Source organism: Herpailurus yagouaroundi, unplaced genomic scaffold, assembly GCF_014898765.1.
Source record: "Herpailurus yagouaroundi ecotype Mexico unplaced genomic scaffold, PumYag 250, whole genome shotgun sequence".
Lineage (NCBI taxonomy): Eukaryota > Metazoa > Chordata > Mammalia > Carnivora > Felidae > Herpailurus > Herpailurus yagouaroundi.
In genome coordinates, this window is record NW_024412467.1 from 12,355,000 (window position 1) to 12,374,906 (window position 19,907).

Genomic DNA, 19,907 nt, shown 5'->3' on the forward strand with positions numbered 1-19,907 from the left:
CCGGTTAGGGAAGAACATCGTTCAACCCACTGCAGGAGGGCAAAAAGACAGCAAGAAAATGATGAACTATTTAGGCTCCAGGAATAAGGAACTGGGATTTTTAAAAAAGAAAAGAGAAAAGAAAAGAAAAGAAAAGAAAAGAAAAGAAAAGAAAAGAAAAGAAAAGAAAAAGAAAAATTCTCTCTTTCTGGAGGTATGAGGCCAGCCTGTCCTAGTCTCCATACAGGACATCACAACAGGGACCCCCACACCGCTGCCTCTTTGGAATCTCTAGATGTGGACCAGTTGGAGGCCTTAGGATCAAGAAGACATAGGGCTTTGCACCAAGCCTCCCCCCCTCTTCTGCTGGGTGGTGCCGGATGGCAACATCGGTGATCGCAAGGAGCCGGAAAGTCGTTCTCGGTTAAGCGACCCACTTCGGCTCAGGTCATGATCTCGCAGTTTGTGAGTTCGAGCCCCACGTCAGGCTCTATACTGACAGCTCAGAGCCTGGAGCCTGCTTCGGGTTCTGTGTCTCCCTCTCCCTCTGCCCCTCCCCTGCTCACGTTCTGTGTCTCTCTGTCTCTCAATAATAAATAAAGCGTTAAAAAAAAATAGAAAAAAAGAAAAGAAAAACAAGGAACAAGTGGATCCTCAGGGGGTTAGACCTGGCGACGAGCAAGCTATTCCTGATGGGTTGAATCTAGCATTTTCTGGCTTTATGATCCCAAGTTTCTAAGCCACAGTTCTGTTGTGCCTCCAAAAGGCTTTGTGGAAAAGGGGTTACAGGACTCGAGGCCGTGGGCTGCTCTTCAAGAGGTATTTATGGAAACCGTGTTAGGCGACAGGTGCCTGCAGGGAGGTTCAACCTGGCTGGGGAGAGGGAAATCAGAGTAATAAGAAGAGTGTTCTGTGTGTCCTTTAGCCAAGAATTTGAGCCAGTGACTCCAGGGTGGGATGCCATGCATATAAAAGCATAAGGAATTGCTAAGTAAATTTGCCTGACACCCAAGTGCCCCAGACCCCTCTAGCCTACATGAGTCACATGCTCAGTAACACCTTGAAGACAGTGGTCCAAGGCCTGTATTCTATGACGCCCCAAATGACACCGTCTGGCTCTTGTCTGCTCCTCCGGCCCACGTCCAGTCACCCGCATGGACTGGACTCTGGCTTTTCCGGGGTTTCTGTTGTTTCCAGAACTGCTCTGCTCAAGCTTGAACCCTGGACCATCCCTTAATGCTAAATATAGATTATAATAATTAACAAGGTTTTGGTGAAAGCGTGGGGATAACAGAAGCTTCGGCTGCTCTTGGAGCCAATGCACCAAGACTTCCTCGGGTTTCCATTGGACACCGTTCTCCGTAGGCCCTATCCCATGGTCATGATGAAAAGGCCAACCCAGCTTCCAAAGGGCCATGTCTTCCCAACTTGGAGTCCAAATGGGTCTTTTCTGAGGCTTCCACAGAAGGGCGGAAAAAAGTTGTTTCTAGAAGGAAATCATCTGAGATTTGCAATTCTGCCCTCAGTGAAGACATTTTAATTATGGAAAACATTTAGATTCTTTATTCCAGAAGATGATCTGGGATTTAGGAGTTTCATAAAGAAAAAGTCCATTAAAGTGTTATTCTGCACATAATGAAGAAGTCTGTCTTCTCTCTGTGGAGAAAAAGAAACAGTACAGGCTTCAAAGCTCCTTCACATATAGGTGTTGTTGTTGTTGTTGTTGTTGTTGTTGTTGTTGTTGTTTAGAAAATGAAAAAAAGAGACTCTAGACTCCCCCGGAGCACACTGTTCTATGCAAAGAATAAAAGGATGGAAAGAAGGGAGATGGGAGGGAGGGAGACAGAGAGAAGACCTGATCACTTACAGAACTTGGTCATATAGCATTTTAGTTTTTTGATTACTCATTTGTCCCTCACTATACCAAGCAACTAAGACAGAAACTGTCTCTTCATAAATTGTATATCCCTGTGTGCTTACTTTGGCCTAACAGGTGGTCCATGAAAGTCGATGGATGGATGGATGGATGGATGGATGGATGGGAGGAAGGAATAGCATGGATGGATGGATGGATGGATGGTGGAAGAAGGAAGAAAGGAGGAAGGAAGGAAGGAAGGAAGAAGGAAGGAAAAGTGTGCTTAAAATAGTGTGTTAAGGCAGGCAGGCATTTTTTTCCTTCCTTTATACCATTTGAAATGAAACACAATTCTATCAGCCTTTTCGCTTTTGTTGGTGATTCTCATGGAGGTGGGGGTGTGGTGAGAGTGTGCAAACTTTCAGGTCACATTTGGGGGCCTGGTGTAGTGTACAAGCGACAAGTTCTCACTGCCAGCATGAAAGGGACTGAGCTTCCAGGCTGCAGATCCTGGAGGAGAAACCATGTGGAATATTTTTTAACCTTCCGTGCCTGACATCTGTCTGAGCTTTTGTAGAGTGAAGAGCTCTTTCAAAGAATGACCTTATTTGAATTCTCACAGCCGCCTGCCAGGAGTCTCCACTAGGCATCTCCAGTGTGCACAGGGAGAAACTGAGGATAACCAAGTTACGGGACCCATCTAAGGTCAAGAAGCTAGAACTTGAATCTAGGTTTCCCGGCTCTCAGCCCGGGACTTATCCCATTTGACCACAAATAGGAACACAGTACTGGCTGTGTCTTCATGTCACAGGAAACGATGGGCTTTGTTCATTTTTAATGTCTCAAGAGTCTATGCATCCAAAGCAGACACCAGTTACGGACTTGATGCATCAACCGTGAGGGAACGAGCCGTCTCCTACTCTCTGGGCAAAGATTCTACTTGAGTCATATTTAATCACACTCAGCAGAATGCCAAAAAGGGATCAGATCAACTAGAGGGAAAAAAGCAAGGTGTACTTATACAGCCGATACGGGAGAGGCCCCTTGAAGATGCCCCTCTGAGCACCAGGGTGGTGGAGGAAAGACCCCTGGACCAGGCAGCGGGGGCCACACTTGTGAGCCCACCCACTCCGCCGTGACGAGCCAGTGCGTCCTCGGGCGGGCCACTGTGTTGGGCATGCACCAATGGAAGCACAAGATGACGAAAGCTGACTCGTGGAGGTGGCGCCGGGGGATCAGGTGGGGCTGTCGGGCTGCCCTGAGACAGGATCACAGGCACCGGGAGAGAAAGGACACATACGGGCTGCCCCTGCTTCGAGGTCAGCTGCCGTACTCAGGGGATGCCATGCCCGGGCACAACGTCGCCAGGGCAGGGCTCACGGCCGAGACTTCTGAGTACGTAGAAGCAGAAGCATGAAGGAATGAGAAACCGTGCTCAAAGCCAATCAGGGTCAATGCCCCCCACCTCCGTGCTGCCCACCCCCAACCCCGAGCCCCCAGCAGGCATTCGGGTCGCTTCCTTACTGTCCCAGCCGCAAACTCCACCGGCCCCTTAGCCTGCGAAGAGGCAGCAGGAAGAAGACGATGTGGCAGAAAGAGGACAGGTTTCTGACTCACACACGCCTAATCAGAGGCTGGCTCTGTAAACCACTGGCTGTCGACTCAGCTCAGGTCGTACAACTGCACAGGCTGCTTCCCTCATCCGCTCGGGGAAAGATGGAAATAATCCACCCCTGACAACCGCAAACCCTCTCTACGGCCTTCGAAGTATCTTGATAGGATCAAAAGCCTTCAAGCACTCGCCTAAAGACTCCTTAACCCTTCCCACGCTTGGAGCACTTACCACACCAGATGTCTGGTCACGCCGGACGAGACCGCACAGGAGCCACGGTTAAACTATTCTGCGTTACGAGTAATAAAATGAAGAAATTAAAGCATGCGTACAGTGGTCCAATCGTGATTAGTTTCTCTGAAAAGCCATATCCCTGAGGAGGCTATCACAAGTTAGGAATCCAATTTGCAGCAAGGTTTTTAGAAGTCGAACTCCTACACCCTGAACTAGCACCGCCTTGAGTTAAACTGTCAAACGTGACTCAGCTTAATCCTGGTTCCCTCGTTCATGGACGTGCTTTCTTATTATACCAAATCTTCAGATCTGTATTTTGCTTAGCAGTGTCATTACTTTGAGGCTCCACAGCGCTACGTGTTTAAAAAAGAAAGCACGGAAGGGGGAAAGGGAGGGGAGGGGAGGGGAGGAAGGAAGACGGAAGGAAGGAAAGGAAACAGAAACAAGAAAAGGAAAGCCTCTCGGTTTCGCGGGATGGCGTGTGACTTCTGCTCCCAAGTTCCACCAATTAGCTCTGGCGCCTAGATTATCTTGGCAGCCTTCTGCATCCCATCACAGATGGTGTGGAAAAGCCTGACTGCTGACTTTCTGGCTCTGCTTTCTTATTTCCTCTCCCCACCGCTAATTTAAGAAAGTCGACATGATACCAGGACTGAGAGTCCTGCCTCACTTCCCCTGCCTTCACCTTCTCCAGCCTCCCACAGCCACATCTCCCACGGGACCCCTCTAGCCCCGGAGCCTGAACTCAGAGCAACAGGAAAAAATCAGCATCCTTAGCCACACGAGCCAGGGTGGTGTGGAATTAAGTTGCAGCCCCAAACGAGGAACCCGTGACCCTGAACTTCTGGGCTCCTGCAAACTCCAGCTGCCTCAAGTCTCAGCACCGCCTGCCCTTGTAGCGTAGATGCACTCCACGGAGGTGAGCTTCTCCTTGGCCCTGCTGACACCCCCCTCGGGTTCCAGTCCCTTACTCACCCTCTAGGCAGGGCCGTGCTAAAGCTTATAGTCCATAAACCATATCCTGGCTCCTCCAGCCTCCCCCGGGGCGGGCCACTCATTTCTCAGGCCCATCAGTAAGTAGACAGGCTTCAACAACCCTATGTGAACCCGTCTTTGATTACAGGCGCGGCCCGGGGCCAGCGTCCTGCCTGGGAAAGGTCCTCAGCCGCATGCAAGCTTCCTTCACACAGCTTCCAGAACGCAGTGGCTGGCTACCCAGGGAAGGCAAGGTGGAGCAGAAGCCTCTGCTAGATGGGAGAGAGCAGAAGAGATGGGGCGGGACAGGGTCTCAGCGGTTTCTGCTGATGAATATTCTGTGGGAATGGAAAGAAAGCAACAGCTTTCCAAGCGCCTCAGGTACTGTGACAAGAACTCCTTCCTGATGGCTGACATGACAGGACCCCGCTGCTGCCAGGGAGGGGCGGGGCACCCTAAGGTCTCTGGGTACCCCAGAATAACAGCTACACTTGGGCCCAGACAGGGCCTTTATTAATACAGCTCTGACCCGTGACTCCCCTGCTCAGTGACTTCCGGCAGTTTCTTCCTGCCTGCGAAACAGCTTGCTTGCCAGCTTCCTTCACAATCGGGGATCAGTATTGTGTCACAGCTCTCCAGAGAAACAGAACCAGGAGGGTGGAGGTGTGTGCACGCGCGTGCATGCGTGGAAAGAGAAGGAGAGACAGAGAGAGGGAGAGGGAGAGATTTTAAGGAATTGGCTCATGGGGACACAGAGACTGACAAGCTCTAAATCTGCAGATCAGGACAGCAGGTTGAGACCCAGAGAGGAAGCGGTGTTGCAGTCTCCTGGCAGAATTTCCTCTTCCTCCGGGAAGGCCAGTCTTACTGCCGTAAAGGCCTTCAACTGATTGGATGAGACCCACCCACGATGCTGCTCTACCCAAAGTCCACCGATTTAAATGTTCATCTCATCTAAAACAAACCTTCACAAAAACACGTGTAGAACAACGTTTGATCAAATATCTGGGTACCATGGCGCAGCCAAGTTCACACATAAAATAAACCATCACACACATGGTTTTCCAGCTTCTTTTTCCAACATGGTCCTTACACGAGCCCCTTTTCTGGCCACTCAGAGGCTAGTAACTATTCCTCGGATACACCAGGCTCTGGGCCTTGTGCATCCCTGAGTCCTCCCAGGACCCTATTTCTCTGTCTTAGCACATTTCATTGTAATGAGGTGTTGACCTGCCTGTCTGTCCACCGGATTTTTCTACCTCCTCAAAGACACTTTCAGTCTTATTCATCCTTATTCAGCCAGCATCTAACACAGCAGTTGGAACTCAAAGACCTTCCGTGGATGTTTGTGGAACAAAAGTCAGTCCAGAAAGCTAAAGACCCACACCAAAGGTGAGGGCTGATGGAATTGACCCTGAAATGGACAAGGAGCTGAGAGCCCGAGAGGCCACAACAAAGCCCAGATTCGCTTCTGGCTCGGGGAAATCTCGGAAGGCTTTCTCAAGGAGATGGCTTTTGCGTTGTGCGCTGGAGAATAATGGGATTTCAATAGGTAGGGAAGGGGGAAGGGCATTCCAGTGAATGAATGGCTTCAGTTAGGGCACAGAAGTGGGAAAATGCAGAGGGGTCCAGGAAAGTGGACAGAGTGGCCGCAGTGTTCTTAGAACACAGGCTCCTGGGGCGCCTGGGTGGCGCAGTCGGTTAAGCGTCCGACTTCAGCCAGGTCACGATCTCGCGGTCCGTGAGTTCGAGCCCCGCGTCGGGCTCTGGGCTGATGGCTCAGAGCCTGGAGCCTGTTTCCGATTCTGTGTCTCCCTCTCTCTCTGCCCCTCCCCCGTTCATGCTCTGTCTCTCTCTGTCCCAAAAAAAATAAATAAACGTTAAAAAAAAATTAAAAAAAAAAAAAAAAAAAAGAACACAGGCTCCATGCAGGTGGGGTAGGCGGGTGGGGTGGGGGAAAGAAGCTGGAAAGGCAGCAGGGGCCAGACTGTTCGGCACGTTCAGGCCGGGCACAGCACCCTGGATGTATCCAGATGCGGTGGTAAAGCATCGGAGGCCGTCTACGCCGGCAAGAGTGACCTAAGGGTTCAAGCTGGGCTGTCACTTCTGCCTCTGCCAGGAAAGTTATTAGTTCTAGGTCGCTAATGTGCGGGTCCTGAGAGGTGAGCTCACGGACGCCCGAGTGAATTAAATGCCCGGGGTGGGCGCCAGAAGCTACCTTCACTATCATTCATTTGCTCACCCTAGCCGGGGCCAGAGACCGGACTGCTCCAGTTGGTGGCGTCATTTAGACATTGTCTGAAGGAAGTGAAGGAAAATGTTCCAGAAGCGGAAAGACCTAAACAATGGCTAAGCTTTAGTCCTGGGTAAAGCTTTAGTCCAGGCCCATCAGTAAGTAGACAGGATTCAACAACCCTATGTGAACCCGTCTTTGATTACAGGCGCGGGGCCAGCGTCCTGCCTGGGAAAGGTCCTAAGCCGCATGCAAGCTTCCTTCACACAGCTTCCAGAACGCAGTGGCTGGCTACCCAGGGAAGGCAAGGTGGAGCAGAAGCTTCTGCTAGATGGGAGAGAGCAGAAGAGATGGGGCGGAAGCAAGCCAAGGGGTGGGTGGAAAGGGCGGCTCTGGGGCCGGGGGAGTGGATGGGGGGCTGGGGTCGGCCTCTCAGCAGGGTCCGGGGTGCTGGGCTCCAAAGGCCCCGGATGCTGCAGACTCTGGAGGACCGCAGCCTCCCCCAGCACCTGGGCCGCCAGCTGCTGGGCCGCTAGGTGCGTGGCTGCGGGGCCAGGCCCGGCCGGCCAGACCCTGGCTCTCTCCGCCAAAGCACCTACAGACAGGCCTGCCAACGGCCTACGGACTGCTCTGCGATGCTAATCAATTCCTTCACTTCCCCAGCCTCTGATTTCCCCCCAGTTCAGTCTCAAATATGATTGCAAAGGAAGAGCTCCCCAAACACTTCTTTCAAGGGATCTACTGGACCTTCAGCATCCAGAGAAGGAGTCCCCGCTATGCCGCTCAACCGTTCCTCGATTTTCGGGGGTCCTCACTCCCAACAGCTGTTGGGAATGCGTTTTCAATGGCCTTGGTTCCGTGCCTGCACCTCTCCTGAAGGACAGAAGCTCGGGGTGGCAATGGCCGTGTGCCTGTTCTCTGGGTTCCCCTGCCCCCGGTCAGCCAGGTCACAGGTGAGCTCAGTTGGACACCGGGGCTCCCGTGTGGCAGGGCCAGGGCTGGACGCGGGCCCACGTGTGGTGCCAGGCTCTGTGCCTAAAACACTCAGTGCCAATATTTGGGTGTTTAAGGCAAAGCCTGCCTAATCTGTGGGGCCCCAGGCAGTGAGAAGGCAGGTCCCTGACTCTGGCCCTATTTCATTCCTAACTGGGTTTTAAAGCTGAGACTGCAATGTTTTGATGTGATTGAAGCAGAGCTTTAGGAAGAAGAGAAACAGCAGAGGACCCAATATTAAGGTCCCTTAAGGTCTCCCAGGGAGGAAGAAATGAACACAATTATTTTTCCATTTTAAAAAAGGGGGGAAAAATCCGAGTAGGAAATTAATGAACGCGAGGCTTAGTAAACACAGAACATTTTTTACTTAGTAAACACAGTAAACATTTTGTTTACTCCTTACAGGCTGCATTTCACAATTATTAGCCTCTCTTTCGTAAAAGAAAAAAATAAATACATCTTAATTTAATGAAAAAAAACCCACCTGCTCAAAAGGTGGGCTAAATTGTCTGCCTTCAGCCTTATGAAGCTTCACTGAAGCAAACCTTCTCAGGAAGATCATGTGGGAGTTTTTCCAGTAAAACTGCCAGTGGCAGGTGGTTCCACAAGCTGTGCCAGAGATCCCCCCGACTCCCTAAGATGAGGCCATGGGACATCCCAAACTCCTCCTCCCGGAAAGAAAACCTACAAAGACTGATTGAACAACAGCAGCGAGGCTGGATTTTGAGCCCTAAGAGCTAAGGAGGGAAGGGGGCCCTGTAAGCAGTTAAGGGCCCTCCTGCTCAGCCACCCTGTCCTCTGGAGCCCCTGGGGCTGTGGAAGGCAGTGTTATGAGGAGAAAATCACACCAGGTGCTAGAAGCGTAGATCCTTCCTGAGCTATGCTATTCACAGCATCCCCTGACTTAGTCCTCACTGCAGCCCCCTGGGTTAAAGAGGTACCACGATTGTCTCCATTGTTAGCATAAAGAGTCCAGCGAGGTTAGGTAACTCGTGCCAGCTCACGTAGCCGGTAGAAGTAGAACCCAGGACTGTCTGTGGTATTGGCACAAAAACAGACACAATTGATCAAAGGAATAGAGCAGAGAACCCAGAAATGGACCCACACATATATGGCCGAGTAATCTTTGACAAAGCAGAAAAGAATATCCATTGGAAATAGACAGTCTCTTCAGCAAACGGTGCTGGGAAAACTGGACAGCGACATGCAGAAGAATGAACCTGGACCACTTTCTTACACCAGACACAAAAATAAACTCAAAATGGATGAAAGACCTCAATGTGAGACAGGAAACAAAATCCTACAGGAGAAAACAGGCAACAACCTCTTTGACTTCAGCCGCGGCAACTTCCTACTTGACATGTCTCTGGAGGCAAGGGAAATAAAAGCAAAAATGAACTATTGGGACCTCATCAAGATAAAAAGCTTCTGCACAGCGAAGGAAACAACAAATAGAATGGAGAAGATATTTTTCAAATAACATAGCAGATAAAGGGTTAGTATCCAAAATCTATAAAGAACTTACTAAATCGAACACCCAAAAAACAAATAATCCAGTGAAGACATGGGCAGGAAACATGAATAGACACTTCTCCAAAGAAGACATCCAGATGGCCAAGAGACACAGGAAACAATGCTCAACGTCACTCCTCATCAGGGAAATACAAATCAAAACCACAATGAGATACCACCTCACACCTGTCAGAATGGCTCACGTGAACAACTCAGGCAATGACAGATGTTGGCGAGGATGCGGAGAGAGAGGATCTCTTTTGCTTTGCTGGTGGGAATGCAAACTGGTGCAGCCATTCTGGGAAACAGTATGGAGGTTCCTCAAAAAATTAAAAACAGAATTGCTGTATGACCCAGCAATTGTACTACTAGGTATTTATCCCAAGGATACAAAAATGCTGATTTGAAGGGGTACATGCACCCCAATATTTATAGTAGCCCTATCAACAGTAGCCAAATTACCGAAAGAGTCCAAATGTCCATCTACTGATGAGTGGATAAAGAAGATGCAATGTATATACGTGTATGTACATACACGTGTACATATACATACATAATAATGGAATACTACTCAATGATAAAAAAAAAAAAGAATGAAATCTGGGGTGCTTGGGTGGCTCAGTCGGTTAAGCGTCTGACTTCGGCCCAGGTCGTGATCTCACGCTTTGTGGGTTCGAGCCCCACGTCAGGCTCTGTGCTGACAGCTCGGAGCTCAGAGCCTGGAGACTGCTTCAGATTCTGTGTTTCCCTCTCCCTCTGCCCCTCCCCTGCTTGCGCTCTGTCTCTCTGTCTCCCAAAAACAAATAAATATTTTTTTTAATTAAAAAAAAAAAAGAATGAAATCTTACCATTTGCAACAACATGGATGGAACTAGAGGGTGCCATGCTAAGCAAAAGAAGACAGAGAAAGTCAGAGAAAGACAGATATCATATGATTTCACTCATATGTGGAATTTAAGACACACAACAGGTGAACATAGGGGAAGGAAAGGAAAAATAAGATACAAACAGAGAGGCAAACCATTAGACTCTTAAATGCAGAAAACAAATTGAGGGTTACTGGAAGGGAGGTGGCTGGGGGGATGGGCTAGATGGGTGATGGGCATTGAGGGGGGCACTTGTGGGGATGAGCGCTGGGTATCACTTGTAAGAGATGAATCACTGGGTTCTACTCCTGAAGCCAAGACTATACTGTAGGGTAACTAACTTCAATTTAAATTAAATAATAATAATAATAATAATAATAATAATAATAATAACAACCCAGGACTGCCTATGTCCAGAGCCAGAGACCTTACCTTTAACTATCAGCCTCACACTCCTTTCTACCCAAGCCCTGCCAGTTGGTCACTCAGGAGTGGGAGGACCAGGGCCAGGAACATGGGACACCAGAACAGCCGTCGCCTACGTGTAAGGAGAGAAACACGGACACGGATGGGGGCCGCACATATCCCATTCATTCCTCCAGCGACGATACCAAGGTTAACTGAAACTTCTCTCAGTACCCTTGGGGATGACCCTCATTGTTTGACTGCAGCTAGCCGTAGATAACTTGTTACCCAAATACAGGAGTCCCTCCCTCTACCTGTGATTTTGCTCGCCACCATTTCAGGCACCCACTCGGGGTCCTAAAACGTATCCTCGGTGGATAAGGGGGGATCTGCTGTATTCGGGGTATTGCAGATGTAAGCCGAAAACATCAAGCCTGGTGAGACCCAGCATAAGACAGCCTATTTAATCCGCGTGGCTCTGCCCTTCTCTCCCCTTCCGCCTGTGCAGGGGAACAGCGTGCATCTACGGATGATAGTGGTTTTCTTCACCTTCTCTACCCTTCTCTGTTGAGCTGCCTGGACGGTTCAAGGAGTGAGAATTATCAGGAACAAACGAAATGTGGAGGAGTGTCATTTTCAAACGTCTAATCAGTTTTGAAGACCAGCTGAAAAGGCCAGTGCGTAAATCCGCACCCTTTGGCCGGGCTGCGTGAATTTGCCTGTCTTCTAGACGCCCCGTGCAGAGACCTGATAATTGCTGGTCTCTGCCTGGTGATCTCCTGAGCTGCCCCAAGTCGGAGGCATCTTCTTCCTCATTCACTGTCCATGGGTAGGTACCCAATGTGATAGGCAGGGTTTATACAAAATCAAGCATACGTGAACACAGAGCCTCACACTTAGCATCTTTGTTTCCATCGGTTGAGAGAGCGCGGGAAAGCCGTGCCTCCGTTTATGCGATTAAACCTCAGCAAGGCTTCTTCTCAATCCATCTCAAAAAGGAGCCACTCATTTTCTGCAGTGCTACGATTATTTTCCAAAAGCTTGGAGAGAGGGGGAGCCAAATCTTCCATCGGCTGTCTGGGATGGGTTCTAGGATACCTGGTAGGCTTCTTCCTGGCGGGGCGACGAGAAGGCAAATAGTGGCTTCTCGTTACTGAGAGCAGTGGGGTGTCGGGATGGCTCAGCTGCCGGCGGTACTCCAACCAAAGACCGAAGTCTCGAAGTCTCGGAAATCACCTTGCCTCCGGACGCCATTAATCCCTAATGAGAAAACGGCATTCACTTAGTCCACGTAGTTTCTGGGGGAACGCACCTACAGGAAGCCTATCTTAACGCACAGAATCCAAATGCCTAGTTGTGGATAGTCATCTCGTGTCTCGTAGTGGGTGCAGTGGCACCTGTTCCCAGGGCTGCTCCAGTCCCTCACCCTACCTCTTCCTGGTGGAAACCTACCAGGAGGAGATAGCCGATGCTTTCTCTCTGCTATAACTCAAAAGAATTAAAGAGCACCAGAGAAAGGAGAACTTTGGAGAAACAAGTAGCGGCCAGAACAATTTATACAAGAGACGCACACTCAAATATTGGTCTACTCCCAAGACCTACAAGCCCTGTTTATAAATCAGCAGTTGAATCGCTTGTGAGTGCCTTCGCGTAAATAAATGCTGACCGGGAAACATCAGTCCGCAGCAGGAAAAAAAAAAATGTTCTTAAGGGACAAGGGGTGATCTAGAGATAGAGAGAAATAATTCATAGCCCTGTTTTCACCAGACCTGCACCTGTGCGGCCTTGAGTGAGTTGGTGACGCAGGGAATTTAAATATTCATTTGTAGCAGCTATCTATCCACTTTTTGTTTACACCGCAGGACTTCCTTTTGGGAAATGCAGCTCCCGGCCTGCTGAGCTATCCCCCAGGGCTGGCATTCCTGTCATCCTGCCTTCCAGGCACAGGAATGAGCGTGGTCCGCACCCTGCACCCTCGTTGTCTGAGGAAGAGGAAGGCAGCTTCCAAATGGTCTCCAATGATCCTACTTCCTGGGCTCATACCCTGGTGTAGGCTCAGGCACGGCGCACCAGAGCTGGTCTGTGTGACCAACAGAATAGGGCAGAAAGGATGGTGTGTCAGTCCCAAGATTAGGTTATAAAAGACTGCGGTGTGATACTGGGCTCTCCCCTCCCCTCCCTCCCTTTCCCCTCCCCTCCCTTCCTTTCCTCTCCTCTTCTTTCTCCAATCAGTCACTCTGTGAAACCAGCTGTCTTTGGAAAGGACATTCATGCAGCCTAAGGAGAGGCCATTCGGTCAGCGAGCCCACAGCCAGTAAGAAACTGAGGCCTACAAGCAACCGCATGGGTGCCCTTGGAAGTGGATCCTCCAACCCCCCAAGAGCCTTGGGAAGACAACAGCTTGACTGCCTCCTTGTGAGAGGCCCAGAGTCAGAACCACACTACCAAGCTGCTCCCAGATTCCTGTCCCACCGAAATCACTTGAGATAACAAATGCTTGAAGCTGCGAAGGGTTGGAATAATTTGCTGTGCACCAGTAGGTAACTAATGTCTTGGCCAATCAGATTATAACAAACTCCTCAATACATCAAACACCGTGATTGGTCCAGGGGAAGAAACACAACCTAAGCAGAGCCAATCAGAATCCTTCTCAAGAACTAATATGGAAAACAGGTGACAGGGAGTCAAGCCATTTTCTTTGGAATCTCAACCAGAGGCTCTATTATCTCCCTAAGGAGTATTTGAAAGTGGGAAAGGGGGGACATATTTAATAGGTCACATTTTATGGAATCCCTCGTGTCATTTGACGGCTGGAAGCTAGAGGTGGTAACTGTCCCGCAATGCATGGGAGAGTCCCACACGACAAAGGATTACCAGTTCCAAACTGTCAATACCTCCACAGTGAGAAACCCTGAGCCAGAACCTTCAGTGGATTTGTTTACGTGTTTGTTTATTTATTTAGGCAGGCTGTATGGAGAGATCTTCATTGAGAATGAGGTAAATTTGCATGTCAGCAGAAACCAAGATATACTGAAAGAAGGAAAGAGTCCTGATGACAGAATTTGAATCCCTGGGTCCACTCCTACCTGAAGCCAGAAGCCGTACCCTTTGATCTTCCTGACTACACGAGCTGAAAAATGTTCTTGTCTGGTTAAAAGAGGTCAAATTGGGTGATTGATGTTTGCCACCCAAAGCAGCAAGACTGCTTCATCATTCAACCAACCATCCGTTCATTCAAGTCATATTTATTGAGCATTTCCTATGTGCAAGTCACTGGTTTACATCCTGGGGATACGTAGCTAAAGAGAGCACATTCCAGAATGACAAGGGATTAACTAACAATTACCATACGTAGTGATGTGTATTCTCTCTCTCTTTTTTTAATGCTAAGAAAATACAAAAGAAGAAAATCAGCTCAGTCTAATGGTTGGAGGAGGTAGTCAGGGAAGATGGCGCTCGGATATAAAAGGAAAGTGATAGAAGAGTCTTGCTTGGTAAACAACAAGTGACTCATTGCACAGGCCAAAGCTTTTGATATAGCCTAGCCCTGGCTATTGAGGCTAAGATCACAGTGATTCGAGAATCACTAACTGGCCATTTGGGAGAACACAAAGTAGTAAGACAAAACAGCATCGATCCAATGAAGTGTCCCTTATAAAGCACTCGGGTCATTCTCTTTGTCCACCTCTTTATGATCTCTAGTATTTCATCTTGAGAAATAAGTCTCTATTATGAAAGCAACTCTGTTTCTTAAAAGCGATAAAGAGAGGAAGACATTCTTTCGCAACCAGACTCAGGTCAAAGTATGAAAAATCATTTTCATTGTAATGTGACCTCATTACATCTCCTTCCCTTGGTACACGGAATTACCGAGGAAGTTACATGCTGTTAGCAGCTGGGTGGGTTGCCATGATGGTATTTCCTAATTCCAGGAAGAAAAGAAGTAAGGCTGCATGTCAAGGAGGCTCTCAATCTCTTATAAGCACTCAGACTGGGTCTTGGGGATGAGGACAGAAAGGAGTGGACGCTGAATTTTTTTCCAGAGACCTCCAAGCATTCCCTGACTAGATCCCCAACCCTGAAATTTCCAGGTCATCAATCAATCACAGCATAATATCAATTAGGGGTCTATGAGGACAAAGCATTATTTCAGGCGCCATAGAAAATGGGGCCAGAGGGGCGCCTGGGTGGCTCAGTCGGTTGAGTGTCCGACTTCGGCTCAGGTCACGATCTCGCAGTCTGTGAGTTCGAGCCCCGCATCGGGCTCTGTGCCGATGGCTCAGAGCCTGGAGCCTGTTTCGGATTCTGTGTCTCCCTCTCTCTCTGACCCTCCCCCGCTCATGCTCTGTCTCTCTCTCTCTGTCAAAAATAAATAAAACATTAAAGAAAAAAAAAAAAAAAGAAAAGAAAATGGGGCCAGAGAGACAATGTCCTTGTTCTCAAAGAGCTTACAGTCTTACTGGGGAGGTAATCAGGAAATGACAAGAATCAAATGTGGCAGAACTGACTGACCTATAACAGAATAGTTAGGAGACGGTTCATGGCTGCCTGGCGGGGTCTTGAGCCAGACCTACGGAATGGGTAGAGTTTGGTCAGAAGAGAGAAGGAAGAACACTCCCCCTAGGCCAGAAAGATCAGCACTTGGACAGAGACGATTAAGCAGCCAAACTGAAAAGTTGGAGGGTGTGTGCTGGGAAATAGAATTCGTAAAGCCGCGTAAGCCAGACTGGGGAGCAGTCAAGGTCCGGGGCCGGCTGTTGATCTGTTGCTCTCAGCCTCAACGCCTCGCTTCTTCAACTGCTCTGTGATAAAAGGAGCTGTAAGCAGCTCTCGTTCGCAGCAAATGCAAGCTGTGTCAGCACAGAGCTCTGGGTCCAGCAGGAGGAAGGATCTTCTCTTTGCGGTTCCTCGTCTGCTGCTGTCTCGTCTCCTCTGGGGCCGCCTGGCTCCCAGTGGCTGGCCCCAGTCCTACACCCAGCAGCCTCCATCCAGCCCCTTGGTTGCCCATGGTGACCACCTGGCCACAGAGCTCCTGATGTAGCACCCAGCACCCCAATCCTTGCACTGCCCGGCTGGAGAGCAGGCTTCTGACGCCCCTCTGCCTTCTGTGAGCTCTCCTGCCGACCTCCACCCACCTCCACCGCAGACGGGTGTCTCCTTCTTGCCCACCCAGAAGGTTGCGACTGCACCCTCTCCAGCGCCGTCAGAAGCGCAGCCTAAGAGAGGAGTCCCCTTCCCGGCTCTTCCACCGGTGCTCTCCACTAGCCTTATGGTGTTTTGCAGGGGTTTCTTTACCTCCGTGTGACCTCCTCCCCTGTTGTAGTTAATACATCTTCATATTAAGCTTTCCACATTCAACCTACCTTGCGGTTTGTTTTGCATCTGACACAGGCAGGCAGAGGAGTCTAGATGGTGTGCAAGGGACGGGTGGGCCAACAGGTGGGCCTGGGCCCGGGGAGGGGAGGGAGGGGGAGGGGTTATGGGCGGCCTGCAAGGGCAGGGCACCCTCTTCACACCCCAGGAAGGGAGGGAGCAGCAAGGGGGCACCAGGTCCTGGGGCAGGGGAGGAAGGGACCCCGAGTGAAGAGAAGGTGTCAGAAAGAAGGAGGGAACGTGGCACAACTCATAACTTTGCGGGGGGCTTGTGGGTTTTTGGAATTCTAAACTAATCACGCTGACACAGTTTGGGGATGTTACTATTCTTAGCAGGACAGGGTCATTGCATGGGGTTTTTTTTCCCATGACCCGCCTTACATTGGTGGGTCAGAGGTCGCCCTGCCCTGTGGTGACACGCCCCAAAGTCAGGAGAAAATGGATGTGTCACTTTCTCAGGGAACTTCCTGCCTCTAATTTTTTTTTTCTTTTTACACCTATGATCTCAGAACAGTCCCTGAAGGTTAATTAAAAGCTTCAGCCTCTGCTGTGTTGTGCTAAATATATTTGTTGGTTTGGATGTCAACAGCAACTGATATTTGTGAGTAGCTTATGCAACATCAGAAAGTAAATGAAGAGGGAGAAAAAACCTTCAAATACTATATGTCACAGTCCAGTAATTGCCTCACCTTCAGGGCTAATTAAAATAATCGAATTCCACATAGGAAGCACTTTATTAAAAAGCTTCAGGTGAATAAATATATTTGAACAATGCAGACTTTTTTTTAAAGTTTATTTGTTTATTTATTTAAAAAAATTTTTTAGCGTTTATTCATTTTTGAGAGACAGAGAGAGACAGAGCCTGAGTGGGGGAGGGGCAGAGAGAGAGAGGGAGACCCAGAATCCAAAGCAGGCTCCAGGCTCTGAGCCGTCAGCACAGAGCCCGACGCGGCGCTCGAACTCACAAACCGCGAGATCATGACCTGAGCTGAAGTCGGTGCTTAACCGACTGAGCCACCCAGGTGCTTCAGTTTATTTATTTATTTTGAGAGGCAGCAAGATAGAGCCAGGGCAGACAGAATCCCAAGCAGGTTCCACACTGTCAGCCCAGAGCCCAACACGGGGTTCAAACTCAAAAACCGTGAGACCTGAGCCAAAACCAAGAGTCAAACGCTTAACCAACTGAGCCATCCAGACACCCCTCAAACAATGCACACTTAAAAGTTTTTTTTAATGTTTCTTTCTTTTTGAGAGAGAGAGAGAGAGAGGCAGAAAGAGAGGGAGACACAGAGTCCAAAGAAGTCTCTAGGCTCTGAGCTGACAGCAGAGAACCTGACCTGGGGCTCGAACTCACAGACTGTGAGATCATGACCTGAGCCAAAGTCAGCCGCTTAACTGACTGAGCCACCGAGGCGCCCCAATAATGCACACTTTTAAATAAAGTACTCCACTATTCATATTTGTGTATTAGAACATGATCACGTGTTGATTGGGTAACTGACAAATATTATGTGATTAAAAATGATTGTATCTAAGTCTTAAATAAAATCTCTCCCTCCCTCTCCCACACACACACACACACACACACACACACACACACACACACCACCCTGGATGAAAGGCTGAGCAGGCTTATTCATCATACTCTATTCTATACATTAAAAATAAGAATCGGGGTGTTGGTCAAGGGTTTCCATCTCTTAAGCCAGAATGCTCACCTTCATTCAGATTCTAAATCTGATGATGATGATGATGATGATGATGATGATGATGATTTTTTTTAAAGGCTGCAAAACAAAAACAGAAATTTTCATCAAAATGCACTTTGAGATGATTTTCCCTTGGAAAGCTAGCCCTCCTCAAACTGGTTCTAAACCCCAACACCCGATTTCTCAGGAAGAGGTTCATGCTAATTAGATCGGATTCCCTTGGCTTATCAATAATTAGTTACCATTCAAAACAATTTTCATTAAGTCCTTCTCCCAAGTTCTGAACCTTCCACTTCTATTAATTAGTTAACGATTGTACAAGGTATTAGGGATCCACTTGGAAACGCCGGAGGGAACGTTAGAGTCATTTAGCGCTTGCTTACTTGGCTTCTCAGCAAGTGGATGTGTAGGGAACTAGAACTCTGCTTCAAAAAAATTTTTTTTAATGGCTATTTATTTTTGAGAGAAAGAGAGAGACACAGAGTGTGAGTGGGCCGGTGGGGGGGGCGGGGGGGTGGGCAGAGAGAGAGGGAGACACAGAATCTGAAGCAGGCTCCAGGCTCCGAGCTGTCAGCACAGAGCCTGACGCGGGGCTCGAACTCACTGACCACGAGATCATGACCTGAGCCAAAGCCGGCCACCCAACCGACTGAGCCCCCCAGGCGCCCCTAGAACTCCGCTTCAGTGGTGTTGTTCGGGAAAGCAGAGGCCAGCGGGCGTCTGCAGGTGCCTCCCGTGGCAGGCACCGTGGTCCCACTGATTCCACCACCCTTGCCCCATCTTCACATCAGGTCCAATGTCATCTGTCATTACCACATCCTGGGGCTGTGTCACCCTTGTTTCCATGCATGGCTTTGCCTCATGTACTCAGCCTACCCAGCAGCAGGCTGAATGTGTCCAGGAAGCATGCTTGCTTTTGAGCCCAGTTACTAACACTAGCCAGTTCCCTGCCCATGAGTGAATCCAAAGCCCAATAAGGATCAAAAGTAATAGAGGGGGATGGGGCGCCTGGGTGGCGCAGTCGGTTGAGCGTCCGACTTCAGCCAGGTCACGATCTCGCGGTCCGTGGGTTTGAGCCCCGCGTCAGGCTCTGGGCTGATGGCTCGGAGCCTGGAGCCTGTTTCCGATTCTGTGTCTCCCTCTCTCTCTGCCCCTCCCCCGTTCATGCTCTCTCTCTGTCCCAAAAATAAATAAACGCTGAAAAAGTAATAGAGGGGGCGCCTGGGTGGCTCAGTCGGTTAAGCATCTGACTCTTGGTTTTGGCTCAGGTCATGACCTCACAGTTTTGTGAGTTCGAGCCCCACATTGGGCTCTGTGCTGGCAGCACAGAGCCTGCTTGGGATTTTCTCCCTCTCCCTCTCTCTCTGCCCCTCTCCCACTTGCACTGTCTCTGTCTCTCTCAAAATAAATAAACAAACTTAAAAAAAAAAAAAAAGGAATGGAAATCCTGTGGAAAACCAGGAGAGAAAACACAGGAAGGATCAATTGTAAGTGGTGAGAGAGGGACAGGTAATCATAACACAGTGCTGTCTCTCAAGATTTAGAATCCAAGAATCTCAGGATTAGATGGAACCTTAAAGGTTATCATATTAGGCAAGGTAATAACTGCTAGCTGCTAAAACAAATAAACACAGAAATCTCAATGACTTCATAAAAAAGAAGTTGAAAGCCTCGAGGGAGGTTGGGAAGGGTATTTGGTTTGACACCTAGGAAGAGAACAGGTTGATGGGCAGCCAGTCAAGCTGTATAATAAAATAGTTCTCTAGGACAATCTTTCATACCTGTCTGTAATCACCTCTAAGCGGATAGCATACCTGTCTTTGAACACGTCCACAGAGGGACGCCTCATCGCTAGCTGGAAACTCCGTATATACTCAGGGCCCAAACACATGGGCAAGTGCAAGGTCCTGCCTGCAGCCAGATAGCTTTCCACATCCTGTGTCAGAAGAGAGATACAGCAGCCGGGTTTAATTCTGAACTGACTCCAGGGTTGTCAGAAATGCAGGCTCTACAATCATGAGACAACTGGGAACTTTGAAAGCTAGTCCAATATTCTTCTGGAAAGGTTTGAGTCAACAGAGATAGAGACCATGGGAATGCAAGCTGGTGCAGCCACCGTGGAAAACAGTATGGAGGTTCCTCAAAAAACTAAAAATAGAAC

At 49.1% G+C, this 19,907-nt stretch overlaps 1 long non-coding RNA gene across 1 annotated transcript; it reads right to left on the bottom strand.

Annotated features, from left to right (window-relative positions):
- Positions 1-927: 927 nt before the first annotated feature.
- Positions 928-18,212, bottom strand: LOC121020459 (uncharacterized). Its single transcript, XR_005786138.1, has 3 exons — positions 17,756-18,212; positions 10,979-11,924; positions 928-1,635 (listed from the first exon to the last, which is right to left on the bottom strand). It is a non-coding gene; the product is annotated as an uncharacterized LOC121020459 (long non-coding RNA).
- Between the last annotated feature and the right edge of the window lie 1,695 nt (positions 18,213-19,907).